This window comes from Amia ocellicauda, chromosome 6, assembly GCF_036373705.1.
Source record: "Amia ocellicauda isolate fAmiCal2 chromosome 6, fAmiCal2.hap1, whole genome shotgun sequence".
NCBI classification, from domain to species: domain Eukaryota; kingdom Metazoa; phylum Chordata; class Actinopteri; order Amiiformes; family Amiidae; genus Amia; species Amia ocellicauda.
In genome coordinates this window covers 50,596,949-50,612,805 of record NC_089855.1, presented here as the reverse complement: position 1 = coordinate 50,612,805, position 15,857 = coordinate 50,596,949, and the positions used below count along the sequence as shown (strand labels likewise).

The 15,857-nt window shown below is 45.6% G+C and overlaps 5 non-coding genes across 5 annotated transcripts; 2 read left to right on the top strand and 3 right to left on the bottom strand.

The window, feature by feature from the left end:
- Window positions 1–6,522: 6,522 nt before the first annotated feature.
- trnae-cuc (transfer RNA glutamic acid (anticodon CUC)) lies at window positions 6,523–6,594 on the bottom strand. The gene has a single exon. It is a non-coding gene; the product is annotated as a tRNA-Glu (tRNA).
- A 135-nt stretch (window positions 6,595–6,729) lies between these two features.
- trnaq-cug (transfer RNA glutamine (anticodon CUG)) lies at window positions 6,730–6,801 on the top strand. The gene has a single exon. It is a non-coding gene; the product is annotated as a tRNA-Gln (tRNA).
- A 3,245-nt stretch (window positions 6,802–10,046) lies between these two features.
- Window positions 10,047–10,118, bottom strand: trnae-cuc (transfer RNA glutamic acid (anticodon CUC)). The gene has a single exon. It is a non-coding gene; the product is annotated as a tRNA-Glu (tRNA).
- A 134-nt stretch (window positions 10,119–10,252) lies between these two features.
- On the top strand, window positions 10,253–10,324 carry trnaq-cug (transfer RNA glutamine (anticodon CUG)). The gene has a single exon. It is a non-coding gene; the product is annotated as a tRNA-Gln (tRNA).
- A 3,246-nt stretch (window positions 10,325–13,570) lies between these two features.
- On the bottom strand, window positions 13,571–13,642 carry trnae-cuc (transfer RNA glutamic acid (anticodon CUC)). Its single transcript has one exon. It is a non-coding gene; the product is annotated as a tRNA-Glu (tRNA).
- Between the last annotated feature and the right edge of the window lie 2,215 nt (window positions 13,643–15,857).

Below are 15,857 nucleotides of genomic sequence, written 5' to 3'. Positions count from 1 at the left end.
GACAGTTGTTGAGCAGAAAGTTATTGATCTTCCGAGGGAAAGGTCTGAAATCCGGGGGGTTTCCATAGGAATCAAAAAATTCCCCACGGCGGTCCTCCCTTAGATAAATAGCCAGCCAATGTTCTCCGGGCATATTTTTAGGGTGTGTGTTGATTATGTACATTGCAGGTAAATTCTTGATCTTAAATTTAGGCAGCTGGTCGCAGGCGTAGACTCCTTGAAACACTTTCCGTGAGCCGTCCAGGGCATTCATGATGTGGTTGAGCTCTCTGGTGTTCATTTTAATAATAATCATACAGAACGTTTCTCCTCTGATTCACCTCAATAATGTTGTCAAACACAGCATACACGACCATATTTACAGTGCGTGGTAGAGGCTGCTTGAAACGCATCTCCAAACGCATATTGCCCGTCTTCATCAGTGAAAAATGTTGTCCACACTCTTCGTCAGGGGTCAGGTTGAAACCGTACAGGGTGTAACCGCTGCAGTATTCCCGGCGATCGATCAGCAGAGGTTGATCCTTGAGATGGCGACCCGTAGCCAGTACTAGACTGTAATATTCACGAACCGCGTTGCCGTTTTCAAAGTCAGGTTGAAAAGGTCTGGATGGAACCTGCACACCATCGACGTACAGTGCTATAAATTCCGCGTTATAATGTTTAAAGTTAAAGGGGTTCTTGTTGTAAACCCCGGTAAATGCATCATTATCCACGAGACCTATAATAACCTGTTTTGGGAGCTGGCCTAGAAACAGATTTTCCTGGTTCATCACCCGTGTCCCTGCGGGGATACTGTGGACTTTCATATAGACTCTTTCGATCGGGTACTTGGCGTTTGCCGTCATTAAAGCCTGCGCATGTCCTAGTTTAACCGCCGGGGAGACGGATACTTTTTTCACAAACAGCGAGGCCGATAATATGGTCAGTTTATATTTTTCAGTATCAGGGGTCATCAGACAAAAAGCACTTTTACTACGGATCATTTTAATTTTAATGTCTACCCCGTTGAGCATGAGTTTTTCTTGGAAAAATATGTCTGCATGAATATGTCCCATTAGCTCAAAGGTCCTCCCTTCTGTTGAAAAGGCCGTTCTTTTTTGCAAACCCTTATTGAGTCCCTCTGGATCCTGGTCGTCCATAGCTTCCGGGGTGTCTTTGAAGAAAAGGCCGGGGCTGAACTGTTTGCTTAGGGTCTCCTCACTATAATTAAGGATACACTCCATCATGGCCCTATAGGGGTAAGTATTGCTGCTTTGACTAATGAGCCGATCTCCCAGGGTCACATCCACCTGTGAAAACATGGTGGCCACCGGGTAATTGATGACCCCAGCGTTGGCCGTCTTCTCGATTGCATCGTCATCCTCATCAGTCACTTTACAGTTCATTAAAATAAATGTGTTATTCAAATCAATATAATCCTCGCCATTGCCAGCAATAAAAAACTCCAGAGGGGCCGTATCTGAAATTGCGGAAAGAGGGGGTATCTCTACATATATGCTCTTATCTATACTCGTTTGAGTGTATGGAACTGTAAACAGATCCAGTTCTGATTTGACGCATTCTTCCGATAGACTGTGGACAAAAGACATTTTTAAAAGATGTATCCTGAGGCTCTATTTGTCTTTCTTTGAGACTTTCTTTTTGCAGGTTTTTTCTTGTGCTGCTTCCTTCTCCGAGTGTTTCCACGATATGTTGGAGAATGAGAGCTTCTTCGTTTTTTGTTAGCCACGGATCTTCGTCGCCCTGGTGGACACATACTGTTTCTTCTTTTACCCCCCCTCCTCGCCATTACCATGAGACCCGAACCCTCCTGCTGCTCATGGCTAGCTGCCCGGTTCATAACATTGGTGAACACGTCACTAACAATATTTTTAGCCGCTGTTTTCAAGTGGGGTCTGGCTATAGCAGAGCCTCTCTTAAGCAGGGGTACGGCCATTCTAAAGAGACCACGAAAGAGTCCTCCTAGACCGGCTCCATACATTGTGGGGGCTCCAACAAAACCGGGCAAGCCGTTCACGGCTTGCATCTTGTAATAATCCACATAGGCGCTAGGATCTACATAACCCCTCGAGGTAGCCATTTTAATAATGTACACACTGTTTCAGGGGTCGAAAATGTAGTTTGACAATAACTTTACCGAAGCGGAAGGGTACGTTGATATTCTGATCTGATTTTACTTCGATCGTGATGTTGTCAAAGTGGGTCTTTGAGACTGGTACGTAGTGTGGCTTGTCATAAGTAATTGTGACCATGTCATTGCTTTTACCTTTAATAAGTACATTTCTCAAAAGGGGGACATAGCTATCCCCGACCCTCTGGTGTGTTATGATATCCGTATACACATAAAGAGTGTAAAAGCCGCCACTGATGTCAGCCGGGAAGGGTGCCACCACTTCTGAGAACCTGCTCTCTGTGTCAGAATAGAACCCTAATATACGCCCCAGTTGTCCTTTGGTTTGAATGCTAATACCAGGTTTTGACACCTTGTACACTCTGTTTTTAATAGGGTTGTAATATAGCTTGATGTTGGGGGTGCCTTCTGAGAACTGTTTATGCATCTCATCTAATATTGTATCCACATTGTCATAATAACCTCCTTGCATCGTGAATGTCCATTGACTCTTTTTAACATCGTCAAAAATGGCGAAGGTGGCATCCTTATCTTGTAAAACAGCCCAAGTGTAAGGATACTGTATTTCCGCCAACCCCACTTCCCACGACCCCCTTAGATCTATAGATTTTCCAAATTGTACCGTGTAACTGGATATTTCATTTTTAGGGTATATATCGAGAGAGGCGTTACTGGGTAGAGTCACGTAGAAGCCTCCTGATTCCATCTTGAGTATCGAAAGTAATGACCCCATCACACCAGCGGGCATGTTGTTATAAGGCTTGAATATCACAAACCTGTTGTTCCGGGACCCAACTATTGAACTTTTCAGGCCATCCAAGCCATTTCACCAACACATATTTTTTCCGGTTCTGGGTTTTCTCAGCTAATATCTTTTCAACTCTGTATACAATGTCTTTACCCACAATAATTTTTTGTAACTCGGCTTCGTAAAACGTTCCTTCTATATCCTCCCCGTCATAGTCTTTTAACCGGTACACGGGGGGGTCTCTAGCCACCTGTTCGGTAACTGTAAAATATTCGTCAGAAAATGTTTGTTCATAACCTTTGGCAAAAGTACTCCTTAGCTTTGAAACGCAAACCACATCACCGATGTTGAACTTATAAGTAGTTTTCCCCTTCTTAATAAATGGGCCGTATAATTTTTTATAGACCTTAAAAGAATTACTTTGATCAACATCTATAGGCTTCATTTTAATACTGGCGTGATACCCTTGGTTGTAAGCATCGATAAAATCCTGAACTTTATCAAAATACTTGAACGTGTTGACCGCTGTAAAATATCTCCACATTTTGGTCTTTATGGTGCGGTTAAACCTCTCCACCACCGATGCCTTAAGCTCATTACCGGTGGTGAAATGATGTATTTTGTGTCTCTTCAGTAGATTCTGAAATTCTCTGTTGAGAAACTCTTTTCCTTTATCAGTCTGCAGTTTTTTAGGACATCGTCCCTGGGACAATATATCCTCAAAGGCCCTTGTCACCGCCCGACCTGTTTTGTTATGTAGAATGCGAGCCCAGGCATATTTTGATAACACATCGATACACATCAACATAAATTTGTGACCATTGTTATGTTTTGATAAATTTGACATATCGACTAGATCCATTTGCCATTGTGAGTCTATGTCAGTTGCATATACACGGTTTCTTTTAAAGTTAATCCTGAGAGGTTTATGTAAGGTATAGGCGTCTTGTTCCCGTAACCATTCTGAAACAACCACATCATTAACCTTCACGCCGGCCTCAGCGAGTCCTCTTTGAAAACCCTTCTTACCCGCCAAACCCCCAATCTTGGCTGGGTTGTAGTATAGTTCATGCATTTGGGGAGCTTGCCGAGTCATTCTGCCAAATAAACACACAGACCCACACTATGCGCAAAGTTTTTATACAAGGTTTTTTATTCAACTTCAGGAGAGCAGATACCCCTTTTTAGACATTTGAGAAAAGTATAACATACACAACAATTTTTTCTACGGTCCAGACAAAAAGAAATCAGATGATTGGTTACTTGATCTATATCAACAAATACCTGTTTCTTTATCTTGTAGGCACACACCTCAGTTACATATGTAAATAAAACAACAATATGACCTATTTTAAAAGTAAACAGAGGGGTATTAAACATGCTCAGTAAAAGGTCATACAGATGTTGATGAAATGGCCTAATATCATTCTTGGCCCCCTTGAGCGCTTCATCCCAGTGTTCGTACCCCCCGGTCTTTGTTACAGCAACCATTAACTTTTCCAGGTTTGAAAGTTGATCCTCATCGATGGTTAAATCTGTAGAGAAAAGGCTCGCGTTGGCTACTTTTCTGTCAAGCACATGGTGTAATAGCGCTCTCAGGTTAGCTGCAGAGTGTTGATGACAGAACCAGTTGCAGCAGCAGTCCAGAACATTCCCCATGTTCAAAGTCCCTTAGTTCAGGTCAGAGTCTGAATCAGTGGCGTAGATGTCGAATTCTTCGTCGCTGCCCCCAGCTTTAACTTCTTTACGGAAGAAATAAGCTTTTAGCTTGCCAGCGGTTTTTCTACTTGGCTCATCCAGGTCATTGAGCAGCTGCCCAAGTTTCTCTATTATAAACGGCTCCTTTTTCAGCTCCAGCAAAATCTCATCTATGATTTTCTGGACTTGTCCAGCAGTGACATGTATGTGGGAGTAAGACAGAGCCTTGATTAGTGCCGGTTTCAGCCACGGTTTGTTCAGTCTTCTGTAAAACACGTTGAAATAGAACAGGAAATAGTAACGGTCTGGTTCAAACAAACAACTGTATCTCAACTGACTGGGGTGATTCACTTCACACCCCCGACAGACTTCTTTCAGAGCTCGGTCGATGAGAGCACTCAGAATATACACCAGGGTGCTTTTAACCACTCTGCTTACTTGGACACCTACCCCGGGCATAAATCCTGCGTCTTCATCACGCCCCCGAGACCGTCCGATGCTCATTGGGTCGCCTGGTGGTTTGTGGGGTGTTTCTACATCCATTGGACTGACCCCCTCCTGAGACGCACAGACGGTAGACAGTTCGGCAAAATCGAGGCCCTCCATGAGCTCCAGAGGCTGGGGATCCCCGAGACTCATTTGGACATCCATCGCTCCGCATGTTGTTTCGTCCTGAGGGACCGGGGTCTGAGGTCTTGGAGGGTAACCGCAGTCAGAGGGTTCCGGAGTGTATACAAAATCTGGGGAATAGAACCAGGGGTGATCCCGGGTTTGAAGAGGCCTGTAGAGCCTGTCGACGTCCGCAGCTTTCGGGTAAGACATTCTCTTTAATTTTAAACCATGAATGAATTGTTGCGCCTTTTATCCTATCTCTTCACTACGTCATGACACACCGCCCTCTTAGAAGAGAGTAGACCCTGAGCCGTCAGACCCCCCTCCAACCCCCCACAGGTCGTCTGTTTTATCATCGTCGTCGTCATTCAAGGGGGATATATAATCCATAATCCAGCATATTCTCCTTCTAACAGAATCCAGTTGTGAACATTTGGTCAAGATGTCAAAACCATCATTTATACAGTTTATGATCTCTTTCAAGAACGGCCAGTCCACGGCGTCAAACATAATTTCAGTAACCTGTTTTTCTGGATCCTCCACAACCCCTTCAATAGGGTTTGTAATCAGGGTACTGCTAAACAAAACCTTACGATCAGTAGTTAGAGATAGACTCTTCACCACTGTACCGTAGTTCTGCAAGCTTTCCCATTCACACCTTTCAAAACTCTGAGTCGGAGACTCCGTTTCGCCTTCTCTTGGACCCTCTTGCAAGCCTTCTAGAGTCTTATCCACAAGCCCCAGGTCTCTCCATGCCATCACCTTCAACCAGTCCTCAAAAGAGTATTCAATCACCGTCTCAAAAGGTTCCAACGTACCCTCCTTCTCTCCCAAAGCAAAAAGCTCCACTCCAACATAGCTGGGATCCCTTTTAAAGCGGTAACCCCGTCGACCCCCCCAGAACAACACCCAGGAGCGTTCAATCTTCAAATTGGTGAGTACAGGAACCCTTGCCCGGGATTGTTTCTTGCGGGGCTTCATGTTGATGTCGCTGGACATGTTGAAGAAGCGGGATGTTTCAGATGCTGAGAATTAAAGAGGTATTGCCTAAAAGCAGCGCGGGGTCTTAAATAGAGAGGAGAGTTTCGGGGCGTTGCCTTCAGGGGGGGGGGGGGGTCTTTATGGGTGGCCTTGTTGTTCAGGGTTTTAGGGGTGTACACTTTCTGACGGATATGACGTAGGAATAATTAAGGAAATAACTCTAAAATCACGCCCCCCAATTATGACGTAGGAATATTAATAAGCTTAGGGCATACGTCATAACAAAATAGGCCGCGCCCAAAAAACCCTACTATCTACTCACAGGTCCTAGGGGAAGAGCAACAGATCCACCTTCCCTGACCGGGAATCGAACCCGGGCCGCGGCGGTGAGAGCGCCGAATCCTGACCACTAGACCACCAGGGACGGCTCCGGAAGTGACCCGCCACACGCTGCACTCTGGGCGCAACTTGGCTCACTCTGGACTTGGCCGTGCGACAGAGCGAGACGTGTGCGTAGAGCAGAAACCTTCATCACGGGCAAGAGGTGGGTAGCCGGCTTGGTTCCATGGTGTAATGGTTAGCACTCTGGACTCTGAATCCAGCGATCCGAGTTCAAGTCTCGATGGGACCTGGGGCCCTTGGCAGGGGCAGCGGTGGTGAAGCGGTGGTCTCCCTGCGTGAGGGCCTGTGTCTGCGAATAAGGCCTGTTTATGTTCCCTCTTGGGAGACTTGGAGACGAATTGGCGAAAACTCCGGGTCGGCCTGGTGCGTTCATCTTCCTGGTGGTGACCGCGTGGCTTAACGGAGAAGAAGGTGCCTGTGTTGACAGATTACAGATAGATTATTTCCCTTCTTGGAAATCATCGTTAAAGCGAAAAGGAACTTTGTAAACCAGCTAGCTTGGAAGCAACCACGTCAGGGCATTCTTTCAGTGAGACCTCGGTTTTTTACAAGCACGAGTGAAGCTTTAAAAGAAAATGACATAGAATGTTTGCGGCCGTTCATCCAATCAAAAGGTGCAAGCCCGAGTCCGATTGCGGTCTGTCTTCCCTGGGGGCGGGGGGGATTGTGTTTTGTGAGATCCGGGGGAGAGGTGAGGTGGCTTTCTTTGGTGTATGCCAGAGGTCCGGTGAGAGGTTGTCTTTTACAACTGTCCCTCAGTCAATACCAAAAACAGTCCCTGCCAATCTGGGAAAGCCATTCAGTCCACAAACAGAGTTTTGACAAACATCCTGCGGGCTTTTTCTCCACCGTTTGATCCTTTTATCGTTGACAGGAATTTCTACAGGGTACGTCCCGAACAGGTGCCTCAATGGCTGTTTGCTAGCTCGATAAATCTAACTTGCTCGGTCTGCATACTATCTTTAATCTAAAACATCATACAGTCTCTTCGGTCTGACTTCGGATCGGAAGATTGAGGGTTGGAGTACCTTTGCGGTCGTTCCTGGGGTTACGACGTCGAAGCGGCATCTCGGTCGTTTTTGGGGAACTTCGGAAGGGCCAGCCGGCGTGCTAATGCTGCAGCCGTCGCCGGCGCGTTGTGTCTGATAACCTTACGGCAAACAGGCAATGCCTTGCGCCTGTGTCTGCGGCAAGAAAAGTGAGCGACTCTCCCCCGAAACCGGGGCATGAGCGCCTGAGGCCTTGGAGAATGCGGGCATCGATCCCGCTGCCTCTCGCATGCTGTAGCGTAAGGTACACTTATACATTTCAATTAAAGAAGTGAATTTATAGTATCACCTTATCACGAATCCTGGAATCTTGTAGAACTCAATTTCTGTAATAATTGGACGCAGACACCAATTCCAAAGATATAAATTGTCAAATGTATTCAAAACAAAAACTAAATGTAGCACTACACTAATTATACAAAAGGGAAAAACTAATTACAATTCAACTCTAGATCAACAAATCGAAGACAAATCACTTCCGTGACCAAATCAAAGACCATGGGATCACATATGATAACACAAATCGTTAAACAAAAAAGGTTATAAACACATTGACTACAATACCGGTTAGTAAGACGAAGGTGAGTCTCTCGTTAGTATTATTAGTCAGACATTAAATAACTACGCAGGTTAGTATTTATGTCAGGTAACTTCTCGTTATATATATATATCAGTCTCATTCACGTTTAGGTGCCGAGAAAGATCCTATCATTACTTGTTACCACAATTTCCCTTAACTGATTATTATTCAATGATTAAGGATAGGCAAGGCCACCAATAATCTAATGTCTATTAACTTGTGTCAATTTCAGACTAAACAGTTAAACAGGAATGAGAAGATATTTCTCGGCGTTGACAGATTTTATTTCTAAAATTATCAACAAAACAGTTTAATACAACACACATTTATATTTAAGAAAACTAAATGATATTACACATTCTAGAGTTATGAATCACAGATTAACATTTCTAATTGATTTCTCAAATGTCATGAATCATGAACTCCAAACTGTTAAACTTATCTGAACTTCGTCGCAGAGAGGCCTCTCTGGCTTCGGGCTCAGATAACAGCACACGGCACGAGGTCCGTGTGGTTTGGAACAAAGGCAGTCTGGTTCGGCTTTGTCAAAGAACTTCCACTCAGTCGATACACCTGGAAGTTGGGGTTTCGCGAAAGTAGAGTCGTTTCCAAACAGATTTTCCACTGGTTTGAAGGCTCCAAGGTTGTGCACAAAATCTTCTTGGCAAGCAGGGTCTCTCACCGTACTTATTTGAAGACAAAGTCTTTGGGGAAAGCAGGGCCGTGTTTGTTCCAAGGGTCAAGTTTCTTAAGACTCAAATAGCTATTTAAATGACTGACACTTTCGTATACAGTCGACTTAGTCAATTGTCCAGCTGTAAAACTCCACTGATCAGGTGGGCACAGGCGGGCAGCGCAGTCTGTAAAGTTCTTTATTTAATAAAGTCCTTTAAAAGAATTCTTCGTACGGCTCAATCTCCTTCTCCCAGTTTAACTCTTCTGTTGCCGGCAAAGACTTAGTTGGTTTCTGGTTCCGGTTCTGGCAACAGAGCTACAGGTTGAGCTGTGGCAGCGAGTTACTGGTTCAGGTGAGAGAGAGCGAGAAAGACTGTCCGCTGTTCCTTATAGTCTGTCAGATCAAGAGGTGATTGGTTCTTGAGTTTTTGAGATTGGATTTCGGTTTCAGCCCCCAGTGTCCTATTGGGGGGGGCTTGATTTATGACTGATGTCAATCCATGCCATCTTTTGGAAATGCCGGTTGGCCTGGGTTCGTAGCTCTATGTCGGGATTTCGGCTCTCGTCCACTTCAAAGAGTTTTTATCACCTACAGGCCCCTTTCTCCAGACATCTCATAGCAGAATTCCAAACTATTTGGCCTCTTCTTGGTGCCATGCTCCCCAAAACTGTCACTTTGATGCAAACCAGTTCCAAGCTGATGAGCTAAGGGAATCTGATAACTTTGGGGGGGAGAGGTTTTCTTTAGATCAGTGCTTCAGCTCAGAGCCCAAATGCTCTTATCCAAATACACCCAACATAACGCTACAATGCTAAGCGAGCACTCTACCACGTGAGCTGATCCTCAGGGCTCTCGGTGAGGCCGACCCCCACTTCTTCAGTCTTTAAGTGGCACGTCGCGAGTAAGTCCTTTCCTGCGCTTCAGGCAAGCTTGCAGCCAACTGCGGACGACTTTCCTTCCTCGGTGGCAGCCATCGTGCCGCAATAGAAAAGGATTGTCATGAGCAAAACTTTCAAAGTGACCGAAAAGATCACGGCCCGTCGTGTGATGTGATTTACATGAGCTCCAGAAACGTTCATGGACATATGTATATAAGTAAGGATTTAATCACAGATAGAGAGAGAGAAAATGCACCACACAGGTCCTATGGGAAGAGCAACAGATCCACCTTCCCTGGCCGGGAATCGAACCCGGGCCGCGGCGGTGAGAGCGCCGAATCCTGACCACTAGACCACCAGGGACAGCTCCGGAAGTGACCCGCCACACGCAGCACTCTGGGCGCAACTTGGCTCAATCTGGACTTGGCCGTGCAACAGATGAGACGTGTGCGTAGAGCAGAAACCTTCGTCACGGGCAAGAGGAGGGCAGCGGGTTTGGTCCCATGGAGTAATGGTTAGCACTCTGGACTCTGAATCCAGCGATCCGAGTTCAAGTCTCGGTGGGACCTGGGGCCCTTGGCAGGGGCAGCGGCGGTGAAGCGGTGGTCTCCCTGCGTGAGGGCCTGTGTCTGCGAATAAGGCCTATTTATGTTCCCTCTTGGGAGGCTTGGAGACGAATTGGCGAGAACTCCGGGTCGGCCTGGTGCGTTCATCTTCCTGGTGGTGACCGCGTGGCTTAACGTAGAAGAAGGTGCCTGTGTTGACAGATTACAGATAGATTATTTCCCTTCTTGGAAATCATCGTTAAAGCGAAAAGGAACTTTGTAAACCAGCTAGCTTGGAAGCAACCACGTCAGGGCATTCTTTCAGTGAGACCTCGGTTTTTTACAAGCACGAGTGAAGCTTTAAAAGAAAATGACATAGAATGTTTGCGGCCGTTCATCCAATCAAAAGGTGCAAGCCCGAGTCCGATTGCGGTCTGTCTTCCCTGGGGGCGGGGGGGATTGTGTTTTGTGAGATCCGGGGGAGAGGTGAGGTGGCTTTCTTTGGTGTATGCCAGAGGTCCGGTGAGAGGTTGTCTTTTACAACTGTCCCTCAGTCAATACCAAAAACAGTCCCTGCCAATCTGGGAAAGCCATTCAGTCCACAAACAGAGTTTTGACAAACATCCTGCGGGCTTTTTCTCCACCGTTTGATCCTTTTATCGTTGACAGGAATTTCTACAGGGTACGTCCCGAACAGGTGCCTCAATGGCTGTTTGCTAGCTCGATAAATCTAACTTGCTCGGTCTGCATACTATCTTTAATCTAAAACATCATACAGTCTCTTCGGTCTGACTTCGGATCGGAAGATTGAGGGTTGGAGTGCCTTTGCGGTCGTTCCTGGGGTTACGACGTCGAAGCGGCATCTCGGTCGTTTTTGGGGAACTTCGGAAGGGCCAGCCGGCGTGCTAATGCTGCAGCCGTCGCCGGCGCGTTGTGTCTGATAACCTTACGGCAAACAGGCAATGCCTTGCGCCTGTGTCTGCGGCAAGAAAAGTGAGCGACTCTCCCCCGAAACCGGGGCACGAGCGCCTGAGGCCTTGGAGAATGCGGGCATCGATCCCGCTGCCTCTCGCATGCTGTAGCGTAAGGTACACTTATACATTTCAATTAAAGAAGTGAATTTATAGTATCACCTTATCACGAATCCTGGAATCTTGTAGAACTCAATTTCTGTAATAATTGGACGCAGACACCAATTCCAAAGATATAAATTGTCAAATGTATTCAAAACAAAAACTAAATGTAGCACTACACTAATTATACAAAAGGGAAAAACTAATTACAATTCAACTCTAGATCAACAAATCGAAGACAAATCACTTCCGTGACCAAATCAAAGACCATGGGATCACATATGATAACACAAATCGTTAAACAAAAAAGGTTATAAACACATTGACTACAATACCGGTTAGTAAGACGAAGGTGAGTCTCTCGTTAGTATTATTAGTCAGACATTAAATAACTACGCAGGTTAGTATTTATGTCAGGTAACTTCTCGTTATATATATATATCAGTCTCATTCACGTTTAGGTGCCGAGAAAGATCCTATCATTACTTGTTACCACAATTTCCCTTAACTGATTATTATTCAATGATTAAGGATAGGCAAGGCCACCAATAATCTAATGTCTATTAACTTGTGTCAATTTCAGACTAAACAGTTAAACAGGAATGAGAAGATATTTCTCGGCGTTGACAGATTTTATTTCTAAAATTATCAACAAAACAGTTTAATACAACACACATTTATATTTAAGAAAACTAAATGATATTACACATTCTAGAGTTATGAATCACAGATTAACATTTCTAATTGATTTCTCAAATGTCATGAATCATGAACTCCTAACTGTTAAACTTATCTGAACTTCGTCGCAGAGAGGCCTCTCTGGCTTCGGGCTCAGATAACAGCACACGGCACGAGGTCCGTGTGGTTTGGAACAAAGGCAGTCTGGTTCGGCTTTGTCAAGGAACTTCCACTCAGTCGATACACCTGGAAGTTGGGGTTTCGCGAAAGTAGAGTCGTTTCCAAACAGATTTTCCACTGGTTTGAAGGCTCCAAGGTTGTGCACAAAATCTTCTTGGCAAGCAGGGTCTCTCACCGTACTTATTTGAAGACAAAGTCTTTGGGGAAAGCAGGGCCGTGTTTGTTCCAAGGGTCAAGTTTCTTAAGACTCAAATAGCTATTTAAATGACTGACACTTTCGTATACAGTCGACTTAGTCAATTGTCCAGCTGTAAAACTCCACTGATCAGGTGGGCACAGGCGGGCAGCGCAGTCTGTAAAGTTCTTTATTTAATAAAGTCCTTTAAAAGAATTCTTCGTACGGCTCAATCTCCTTCTCCCAGTTTAACTCTTCTGTTGCCGGCAAAGACTTAGTTGGTTTCTGGTTCCGGTTCTGGCAACAGAGCTACAGGTTGAGCTGTGGCAGCGAGTTACTGGTTCAGGTGAGAGATAGCGAGAAAGACTGTCCGCTGTTCCTTATAGTCTGTCAGATCAAGAGGTGATTGGTTCTTGAGTTTTTGAGATTGGATTTCGGTTTCAGCCCCCAGTGTCCTATTGGAGGGGGGCTTGATTTATGACTGATGTCAATCCATGCCATCTTTTGGAAATGCCGGTTGGCCTGGGTTCGTAGCTCTATGTCGGGATTTCGGCTCTCGTCCACTTCAAAGAGTTTTTATCACCTACAGGCCCCTTTCTCCAGACATCTCATAGCAGAATTCCAAACTATTTGGCCTCTTCTTGGTGCCATCCTCCCCAAAACTGTCACTTTGATGCAAACCAGTTCCAAGCTGATGAGCTAAGGGAATCTGATAACTTTGGGGGGGAGAGGTTTTCTTTAGATCAGTGCTTCAGCTCAGAGCCCAAATGCTCTTATCCAAATACACCCAACATAATGCTACAATGCTAAGCGAGCACTCTACCACGTGAGCTGATCCTCAGGGCTCTCGGTGAGGCCGACCCCCACTTCTTCAGTCTTTAAGTGGCACGTCGCGAGTAAGTCCTTTCCTGCGCTTCAGGCAAGCTTGCAGCCAACTGCGGACGACTTTCCTTCCTCGGTGGCAGCCATCGTGCCGCAATAGAAAAGGATTGTCATGAGCAAAACTTTCAAAGTGACCGAAAAGATCACGGCCCGTCGTGTGATGTGATTTACATGAGTTCCAGAAACGTTCATGGACATATGTATATAAGTAAGGATTTAATCACAGATAGAGAGAGAGAAAATGCACCACACAGGTCCTATGGGAAGAGCAACAGATCCACCTTCCCTGGCCGGGAATCGAACCCGGGCCGCGGCGGTGAGAGCGCCGAATCCTGACCATTAGACCACCAGGGACAGCTCCGGAAGTGACCCGCCACACGCAGCACTCTGGGCGCAACTTGGCTCAATCTGGACTTGGCCGTGCGACAGATGAGACGTGTGCGTAGAGCAGAAACCTTCGTCACGGGCAAGAGGAGGGCAGCGGGCTTGGTCCCATGGAGTAATGGTTAGCACTCTGGACTCTGAATCCAGCGATCCGAGTTCAAGTCTCGATGGGACCTGGGGCCCTTGGCAGGGGCAGCGGCGGTGAAGCGGTGGTCTCCCTGAGTGAGGGCCTGTGTCTGCGAATAAGGCCTGTTTATGTTCCCTCTTGGGAGGCTTGGAGACGAATTGGCGAAAACTCCGGGTCGGCCTGGTGCGTTCATCTTCCTGGTGGTGACCGCGTGGCTTAACGGAGAAGAAGGTGCCTGTGTTGACAGATTACAGATAGATTATTTCCCTTCTTGGAAATCATCGTTAAAGCGAAAAGGAACTTTGTAAACCAGCTAGCTTGGAAGCAACCACGTCAGGGCATTCTTTCAGTGAGACCTCGGTTTTTTACAAGCACGAGTGAAGCTTTAAAAGAAAATGACATAGAATGTTTGCGGCCGTTCATCCAATCAAAAGGTGCAAGCCCGAGTCCGATTGCGGTCTGTCTTCCCTGGGGGCGGGGGGGATTGTGTTTTGTGAGATCCGGGGGAGAGGTGAGGTGGCTTTCTTTGGTGTATGCCAGAGGTCCGGTGAGAGGTTGTCTTTTACAACTGTCCCTCAGTCAATACCAAAAACAGTCCCTGCCAATCTGGGAAAGCCATTCAGTCCACAAACAGAGTTTTGACAAACATCCTGCGGGCTTTTTCTCCACCGTTTGATCCTTTTATCGTTGACAGGAATTTCTACAGGGTACGTCCCGAACAGGTGCCTCAATGGCTGTTTGCTAGCTCGATAAATCTAACTTGCTCGGTCTGCATACTATCTTTAATCTAAAACATCATACAGTCTCTTCGGTCTGACTTCGGATCGGAAGATTGAGGGTTGGAGTGCCTTTGCGGTCGTTCCTGGGGTTACGACGTCGAAGCGGCATCTCGGTCGTTTTTGGGGAACTTCGGAAGGGCCAGCCGGCGTGCTAATGCTGCAGCCGTCGCCGGCGCGTTGTGTCTGATAACCTTACGGCAAACAGGCAATGCCTTGCGCCTGTGTCTGCGGCAAGAAAAGTGAGCGACTCTCCCCCGAAACCGGGGCACGAGCGCCTGAGGCCTTGGAGAATGCGGGCATCGATCCCGCCGCCTCTCGCATGCTGTAGCGTAAGGTACACTTATACATTTCAATTAAAGAAGTGAATTTATAGTATCACCTTATCACGAATCCTGGAATCTTGTAGAACTCAATTTCTGTAATAATTGGACGCAGACACCAATTCCAAAGATATAAATTGTCAAATGTATTCAAAACAAAGACTAAATGTAGCACTACACTAATTATACAAAAGGGAAAAACTAATTACAATTCAACTCTAGATCAACAAATCGAAGACAAATCACTTCCGTGACCAAATCAAAGACCATGGGATCACATATGATAACACAAATCGTTAAACAAAAAAGGTTATAAACACATTGACTACAATACCGGTTAGTAAGACGAAGGTGAGTCTCTCGTTAGTATTATTAGTCAGACATTAAATAACTACGCAGGTTAGTATTTATGTCAGGTAACTTCTCGTTATATATATATCAGTCTCATTCACGTTTTGGTGCCGAGAAAGATCCTATCATTACTTGTTACCACAATTTCCCTTAACTGATTATTATTCAATGATTAAGGATAGGCAGGGCCACCAATAATCTAATGTCTATTAACTTGTGTCAATTTCAGACTAAACAGTTAAACAGGAATGAGAAGATATTTCTCGGCGTTGACAGATTTTATTTCTAAAATTATCAACAAAACAGTTTAATGCAACACACATTTATATTTAAGAAAACTAAATGATATTACACATTCTAGAGTTATGAATCACAGATTAACATTTCTAATTGATTTCTCAAATGTCATGAATCATGAACTCCAAACTGTTAAACTTATCTGAACTTCGTCGCAGAGAGGCCTCTCTGGCTTCGGGCTCAGATAACAGCACACGGCACGAGGTCCGTGTGGTTTGGAACAAAGGCAGTCTGGTTCGTCTTTGTCCAAGAACTTCCACTCAGTCGATACACCTGGAAGTTGGGGTTTCGCGAAAGTAGAGTCGTTTCCA